This window comes from Dromiciops gliroides, chromosome 5, assembly GCF_019393635.1.
Source record: "Dromiciops gliroides isolate mDroGli1 chromosome 5, mDroGli1.pri, whole genome shotgun sequence".
Classification (NCBI taxonomy): domain Eukaryota; kingdom Metazoa; phylum Chordata; class Mammalia; order Microbiotheria; family Microbiotheriidae; genus Dromiciops; species Dromiciops gliroides.
Window position 1 is genome coordinate 196,565,280 of NC_057865.1, and position 8,506 is coordinate 196,573,785.

Consider the following 8,506-nt stretch of genomic DNA (forward strand, 5'->3'; position numbering starts at 1 on the left):
TAAACAATGAGAGGGAGGTGGTATGGTTCTGCAAGGAGCATCGACATTGGGGTAAGAAGTTAGTATGAATGATGACTTAGAATCTTACTAGCTGTTTGTCCCTGGGCAAGTCATTTAACCTCTCTGGGCCCTAGTTTCCTCATATGTAAAATGAGATTGTTGGATAAGATGACCTCTACAAAAGTCCGCTCAAGCTCCAGGACTGTGGTCTATAATCTATGGTTAGAGCATCAATCAATCAACCAAGAAGCATTTATTAAACACCTACTTTGTGCCTGGCACTATACTAAGCACTGGTAATACAAATACAAAAGTGAAATAGTACCTGCCCTAAAAGAGCTTTTTTCTAGTTGTGTGTGTGTGTGTGTGTGTGTGTGTGTGTGTGTGTGTGTGTGTGTAGCAAATATTATACAGGGGCAGCTAGTTGGCGCAGTGGATAAGGCACTAGCCTTGGATTCAGGAGGACCTGAGTTCAAACCCAGCCTCAGACACTTACTAGCTGTGTGACCCTGGGCAAGTCACTTAAAACCCCATTGCCCTAAAAAAAAAACAAACCAAAAAACCAACCAAACAAACAAATATTATACAAAATGAATCAAAGGCAGTTTGGAAAAGGAAAGCACTAGCAGTAGTGGGGATCAAGAAAGACTTCATGTATAAAATGGTAATCATCAAGATAACCAGTACAGTCTAAGAATTAGAGTGGTAGAGATGAATAGATTAGGTACACAATATGCAGTAATAAGTCACCATAGCAATTTAGTGTTTGATAAACCCAAAGATCCAAGCTTTTGGGACAAGGACTCACTATTCAACAAAAACTGCTGGGAAAACTGGAAAATAGTTTTGCAGAAAGAAGGTTTAGATCACCATCTCGCATCGTATATCAAGCTAAGGTCAAAATGGGTACATGACATATATAAAAGGTGATATTTTGGGCAAACTAGGGGAGCATGCAATAGTTTACCTGTTACATCTATAGATAAAGGAAGAATTTGTGACAAAACAATAAATAGAAAACATAACGAGATGCAAAATTGGATAATTTTTATTATATTAAATTAAAAACACAAACAAAACCAATGCAGCCATGATTAGAAGGAAAGAAGAAAGCTTGGAGAAAAATTTTATAGTGTGTCTGTGATAAAGAGTTCATTTCTCAAATATATAGAGAACTGTTCCAAATTTATATGAATACAAGTCATTCCCTAACAGATAAGTAGTCAAAGGATATGAATGGGAAGATTTTAGACAAAGAAATCAAAGCTATCTATGGATATATGAAAAAGTGCTCTAAATAACTATTGATTAGAGAAATGTAAATTAAAACAGCTCTGAGGTACCACCTCACACCTATGAGATTGGCTAACATTATAGAAAAGGTAACTAATAAATGCTGAAAGAACTGATGAAATCTGAATGCAGATCAAAGCAAATTATTCTTCACTCTGTGTGTGTGTGTGTGTGTGTGTGTGTGTATGGGAGGTTGTCTGTATTTTCTTTCATAACATTGCTAATATGGAAATATGTTTGCATGATTGCATAAGTATAACCTATATACTTATATACTGTCTCAGGGAGGGAAGAGTAGAGGGAGAAAGGGAGAGAATGGGGAACTCAACATTTAAAAAAATGAATGTTAAAACTTATTTGTTTGGGTTTTTTTGGGTGGGGCAACAAAGGTTAAGTGACTTGCCCAGGGTCACACAGCTAGTTAAGTGTCAAGTGTCTGAGGCAGGATTCAAACTCAGTTCCTCCTGAATCCAGGGCCGGTGCTTTAGCCACTGCGCCACCTAGATGCCCCTAAAACTTGTTTTTACAAGAAAGATTTTATGTAGGGGCAGCTAGTTGGTGCAGTGGCTAAAGCATTGGCCCTGGATTCAGAATGTAAAGAATTAATTGTTATTTGAGGTTTTTATGCTTTGGTGCTCACTGGCCTAGGGCTCCGCAAATCACACGGTGCTCCACCCACTGGTTGTAGCCAGGGCTCTGGCATCACCACTTGCTGACGCCTACATGGGCCTGGCAAAATTATAATGATTGGAAGCCTAGTGAGGGCAGTCATGTGACTGTCATAGTGGCCATCCCATTGGCTGGGACTGTGTGGGGGTTTCTAGGTTTGGGGGAGGAGAATTGGGCATTCTAGGTGGAAGCTGGAAAGCTACAGGCATTCTGCTGTGTATTTTCAGCTGATTCCTGGGTGGTGGTATTTTTCAGGTATTATAATTTCCCTTTCCCCATTTTTATTTCCTTTCCCTTGATCCTACTGATCCTGTTTGTGTGTGTTTTTTTAAGTTCATTCTTGTTAAAATAAATCTTGTTCTGTTTTGAGGGAGGCTGCCAGTCTCCTTCCTTGCCCCAATATTGCTGCAAGCCGCTTAGCTAGCACTCCCAATTAAAAATTGGTCCCCACAAGGAGGACCTGAGTTCAAATCCTGCCTCAGACACTTGACACTTAACTAGCTGTGTGACCCTGGGCAAGTCACTTAACCCTCATTGCCCTGCAAAAAAGAAAGACTTTATGTAGAAAGTGGCAAGAGCTGAATTTGAGGGTAAAGACTTGGAGATAGGAGATGAAAATAAGATAAAAATCTTTATTACTTAAAAAACCACCTTTGTGGATTATGGGTATTATGTAACCTGATAAAGGCTTTGGACCTTCAGTCACCCTGGGCCAGGTCCAGAAGTCTAGTTATAATCTCCCCCTCAGGGTTCTAGGGATACCCCAAAGAGTTTGGCAGTATCTTTCTAATGCTATCAGCTCAAGCCCTCATTCTAGTGTATTCTCTGCAATATCAATCATCAATTAATTAGTATCTCCTTTATATCATCTATATCCTTCAATTATTATTACTGAGTATCATTTAACCAATTAATATCAATTATCTTTCATAAAGGGATATTTACTCAGAGGCTAAAATAAGAGAAAAGCACATAAACTTTCACTAAACCAACTTGGTCCCTGGGGAGAGTGGGTTCAGATTTAAAATGGCTTCTATAAAGCAAAGTTGTGGCAAATTTTTTTCACATTTACTATTTCTAACTGTATTTCCCTCCATCCTATTCCTTCCCCATGCCATTTACTCTATTCTCTATCTCCTTTCACCCTTTCCCTCTTCAAAAGTGTTTTACTTCTGACTGTCCCCTCCCTCAATCTGCCCTCCCTTCTATCACCTCCCCCCTTATCCTCTTCCCCTCCTACTTTCCTGCAGGGTAAGATAGATTTCTATACCCAATTGAGTGTGTATGTTATTCCCTCTTTGAGCCAATTCTGATGAGAGTAAGGTTCACTCACTCACCAGAACTTGTCCCATCTTCCCCTCCATTGTATAAGCTTTTCTTGCTTCTTGTTTGAGACAATTTACCCCATTCCACTTCTCCCTTTCGCTTTCACCCAGTGCATTCCTCTTTCAACTCTTGAGTTTTTTTTAAAGATACTATCCCTTCATATTCAATTCACAATTGTGCCCTCTGTCTAAATATACTCCACCCAGCTGCCCTAATAATGAGAAAATTCTTATGAGTTACAAGTATCATCTTCCCATTTAGGAATTTAAACAGTTTAACCTTTCAATATCCCTTATGATTTCTTTTTCCTGTTTACCTTTTTATGCTTCTTTAGAGTCTTGTATTTGAAAGTCAAATTTTCTATTCAGTTCCAGTCTTTTCATCAAGAATGTATGAAAGTCCTCCCTTTCATTGAATTCCCAGTTTTCCCCTTGAAGAATTATAATTAGTTTTGCTGAGTATAGGTAATTCTTTGTTGTAATCCCAGCTCCTTTGCTCTCTGGAATATCATATTCTGAACCCTCTAATCCTTTAATGTAGAAGCTGCTAAATCTTGTGCTCTCCTGACTGTGGCTCTACAATACTTGAATTGTTTCTTTCTGGGCTGCTTGAAATATTTTCTCCTTGACCTGGGAGCTCTATAATTTGGCCATAGTATTCCTGGGAGTTTTCATCATGGGATCTCTTTCAGGAGGCGATTGGTGGATTCTTTGAATTCTTACTTCACCTTCTGGTTCTAGAATATCAGGACAAATTTCCCTGACAATTTCTTGGAAGATGATTCTAGGCTCTTTTTTAAAATCATGGCTTTCAGGTAGTACAATAATTTTCAGATTATCTCTCCTGGATCTATTTTCCAGGTCAGTTGTTTTTCCAATGAGATATTTCACATTGCCTTCTATTTTTTTCATTCTTTTGGTTTTGCTTTATTATTTCTTTATTTCTCATAAAGTAATTAGCTTCCATCTTCTCAATCCTAATTTTTAAGGAGTTCTTTTCTTCAGAGAGCTTTTGTACCTTCTTTTCCATTTGGCCAATTTGGCTTTTAAAGGCATTCTTTTCCTCATTGGCTTTTTGTACCCCCTTTACCATTTGGCTTTGTTATATTCTTTCTCTTATATTTATTTATTTAAGTTTTCAACCTTTGTTTAGATAAGATTTAGATAAGATTTCAAATCCCCCCTCTCCTCCCTCCCCCCTCCCCCAGACAACAGGTAATCTCATATAGGTTTATACACACACACACACACACACACACACATACATATGTATAATAACACTAAACATATTTCTGCATTAGTCATGTTATACAAGAAGAATCAGAACAAGAAGGAAGAACCTCAAAAACAGAAAGCCAACAGTACCCACAGTTCCTTTTTTTTTCTTCTGGATTTGGAGAGCCCTTTCCATCATGACTCCTTTGGAACTCTCTTATACCATTGGATTGGTGAGAAGAATCTAGTCTATTGCAGTTGATCAAGGGTGTTATATTCTTCATTGTTTTTTGGTTTCTCTTTTACCAAGCTGTTGACTTTTTTTCATGATTTTCTTGTATCACTCTCATTTCTCTTTCCATTTTCCCCCTCTATCTTTCTTACTTTATTTTCAAAGTCCTTTTTGGGTTCTTCTATGGCCTGAGACCAATTTATATTTTTCTTGGAAGCTTTGGATGTAGGAACTTTGATTTTGTTATCTTCTTCCCAGAATGTATTTTGATCTTCCTTGGTCAGCATTTTTTTCTGTTTGCTTATTTTCCTATCTTATTTCTTGAATTTTAATTCTTTGTTAAAGTGGGGCACTGCTTCCAGGGTGGAAGGTACATTGTCCCAAGCTTCAGGGGGTTTGCATGGCTGTTTTCAGAGCATTGTTAGATCTCCAGTAATGGAAATACCTGGACAAGAATCCATGGATAGGTAGGTACAGACAGTTTGTTGAGGCATAGATCTATTTCAGTATGGTGTATTTTGAATTGTAAGCTCCTAGAGAATAAGAATTATATCTTTTCAACAGATTTCATAAGGTACTTAGAGCAGCGCCAAGTACATTGAGTGCCTTTCTTTTGTTGTTCAGTCATTTCAGTCATGTCTGACTCTTCCTGACCCCCTTTGGCACTGTCATGGCAAAGCTACTGGAGTGGTTTGCAATTTCTTTCTCCAACAGGGTTAAATGATTTGCCCAGGGTCACACAGCTAGTAATTGTCTGAGGCCAAATTTGAGTCTGCTTGACTCCAGGCTACTTTTGAGACTGATAACAAAGTAGATAATATTTATCATCTAGTTTAATGACTACAGAATGATAATGACTATTCAAGAGTACCAGGAACCTGCTTCCTCTTTCAATTTTATTTTTTTCTTTATTAAGTTAACAAAATAAAATTTTAGTTTATCTTTGGTTCTAAATTTTCTCCTTCCCCTCCCCTCCCCCACCCATTGAGAAGGCAAGACAAGTAAAATCTATTACAAATATTTATAGTCATGATGGGGGAGGGTCATCATTAGACCCTGGAAGAGTGGGGCAGTGTTCAACCCTAGTATAGAGGAGCAGCAGAAGTACCTGTGATCCCTGGCAAAGGGAACAGAAGCATAAGTTTCAGCAATGTGCAGCAACAATGGCTCCTAATGCAGGGGGCACTCACATGGGAATGTATACAGGCAGGTCCAGCACAGTCTTTTGTTCATTATAATCTGGAATTGATAAGACCTTTCCACATTACTGGTAGTAGAGAACCTAGTTGCTGGTGAATAATTCCTTCCAAGGAAGGGCTTAAAAGACAAAGGGCTTAGGGGCACCTAGGTGGAGTGGTGGATAGAGCACTGGCCCTGGAGTCAGGAGGACCTGAGTTCAAATCCAGCCTCAGACACTTAACACTTACTAGCTGTGTGACCCTGGGCAAGTCACTTAACCCCAATTGCCTCACATACACAAAAAAAAGAATAGGGGCTTGAACTAAAATGTTATGTTTTCTAATGACAAGGAAAAAGGGAAGGTCTCTAATCTAGAAAAAGGGAATAAGGGGTCAGAGATTTGTTATCTAGCCTGCTGGGGCTCATAGGGAAGTGTTGGCTAACAATATTGGGAACACTGAGTGGGGGGGCATACAGGGAAAGTTTCATTATTGACCAGTCCTGGCCCTAGGACAGAGAGAACACTACCATGGTGAGGATCAATAACTCTGACTGAAGTGTCATCATCAGGGCTATTACACTTGTTTTTTTCCTGATGCTTCTCCTACTCATGTTTACCACTATACATTGGGGGATCCACCATGAATTGCAAACATTTGACATGACCTTCTCTACAGACTAGATGGTTAATATCTGAGTCTTGGGTTTTCCAAAGGGAAAAGAGAAAGCCTGGGACTTCTGGTTGCTATTCACCTCCATATTTTCCCACTCTTTCAGAGTGGTGCTACATTGCTTGGCATACTTTTTTCTTTATATGTTTTTTTTTTTGTCATCTTCTAGTTCTGCCTCTTCCAGGCTTCTCATATGTCCAGGGACAGGGTTGTTTAGCAAAGGCTTAAATGCCATTTAAGTGGTAGAAGTTTCTTTAGAAGACCTTAAAGACTGCCACAAAGGGTTGTATTTCATAGGATTAACGTCTATTTATCAAGCACTTGACAATCATCAACAAACAGAAATATTGCATTATACAAAGAACAATAAAGTGGATTGCATGTGAAAACATGAACTGCTATTGCATATAGATTGTTTTTACAAAGTATTGTTCAGACACATCTGACTCTTCATGACCAAATTTAGGGTTTTTTTTGTTTTGGTTTGTTTTGGTTTTGGCAAAGCTACTGTATATAGTGGTTTTCCATTTCCTTCTATACCTTTTTTTTTTTTTTTTACAGATGAAGAAAAGAGGTGAACAAACAGGGTTAAGTGACTTGCCCAGGGTCACACAGCCACTAAGTGTCTGAGGTCAGATTTGAACTCACAAATATGAGTCTTTCTGACTTCAGGCCCAGCACTCTAACCACTGCACCACCTAGCTACTCCCGGCCCAGCTATGTATATTAAATTTACATAGCTTTGTATATTACATATGTATGTTAGATTCAACCTGTTAGTTACAAAATTGTCCTATTTTCCTTTACAAACTTTTTTTTTCTATGTATCTTCCCATTTTATTGATGTTCTTTTTTAGGTATTTCTGTTATTTCTCACTGTTTCCTGCCCGCTCTGACATCCTGTCTTGCAGCAAAGAAGTTCAATAAAGCAAAATATATCACCACATTGGCCATGTGGGAAAATGTATTTCTCATTCTTCATTTTCAGTCTATCACCTCTCTGCAAAGAGACTGGCATATCTGCTCCATAATTAGATTTCTTCTGAAGTCATGGTTGGGCACAGCATTGATTAGCCTTCTGTTGTCTTTCAAAGCTGTTTTCCTTAGGATGCTTTGTAAAAATCACTTTTTTTTTCTTTTTAATAGTATTTTATTTTTTCTAATTACATGTAAAGATAGTTTTCAACATTCACTTTCCTTCCCTCCCCTTCCCAAAGCCAGTAAGCTATCTAATATTGGTTATACGTTACAATCATGTTAAACATATTTCAACATTAGTCATAAGAATGACTTTGTCATTCTCTTAGAAGTAATCTGAGTCCTGCTGAAATGCTTAATCCATGAGATATTAGCAATTTCTGCCCTGATTTTATTTACTTATGATGATGGCTGAGAAAGGAGTGAGAAGCACTCAAGTTTGAAAAACAAGGGGACTTAAGCAAAAAAACAAAAACAGAAATAAACCAACCAACCAAATAAAAAAACTTGGGAAGAAGACTATAGTAAGGGTGTGTATGGGTGCAGGAAAATGATAAGCCAAAAGATGGTCAATGTTGAATTTGCCTTGAATTGAAGTTGACACTTCCTCTGTGTGTGTGTGTGTGTGTGTGTGTGTGTGTGTGTGTGTATGTGTATGGTTTTTTTTTTAAGTCATCTTCTTGATGTGTTATTTTATTTTATTATTTTGGTGAGGCAATTGGGGTTAAGTGACTTGCCCAGGGTCACACAGCTAGTAAGTGTCAAGTGTCTGAGGATGGATTTGAACTCAGGTACTCCTGAATCCAGGGCCAATGCTTATCCACTGCGCCATCTAGCTGCCCCATATGTGTATGTTTTAAAGATAGGGAGTAAAGTCTCTTGTGTCTGTTCAGGCCTTTCTCACTTGCCACCATCCATAAGCTACTTGTCCTTGACATAACATT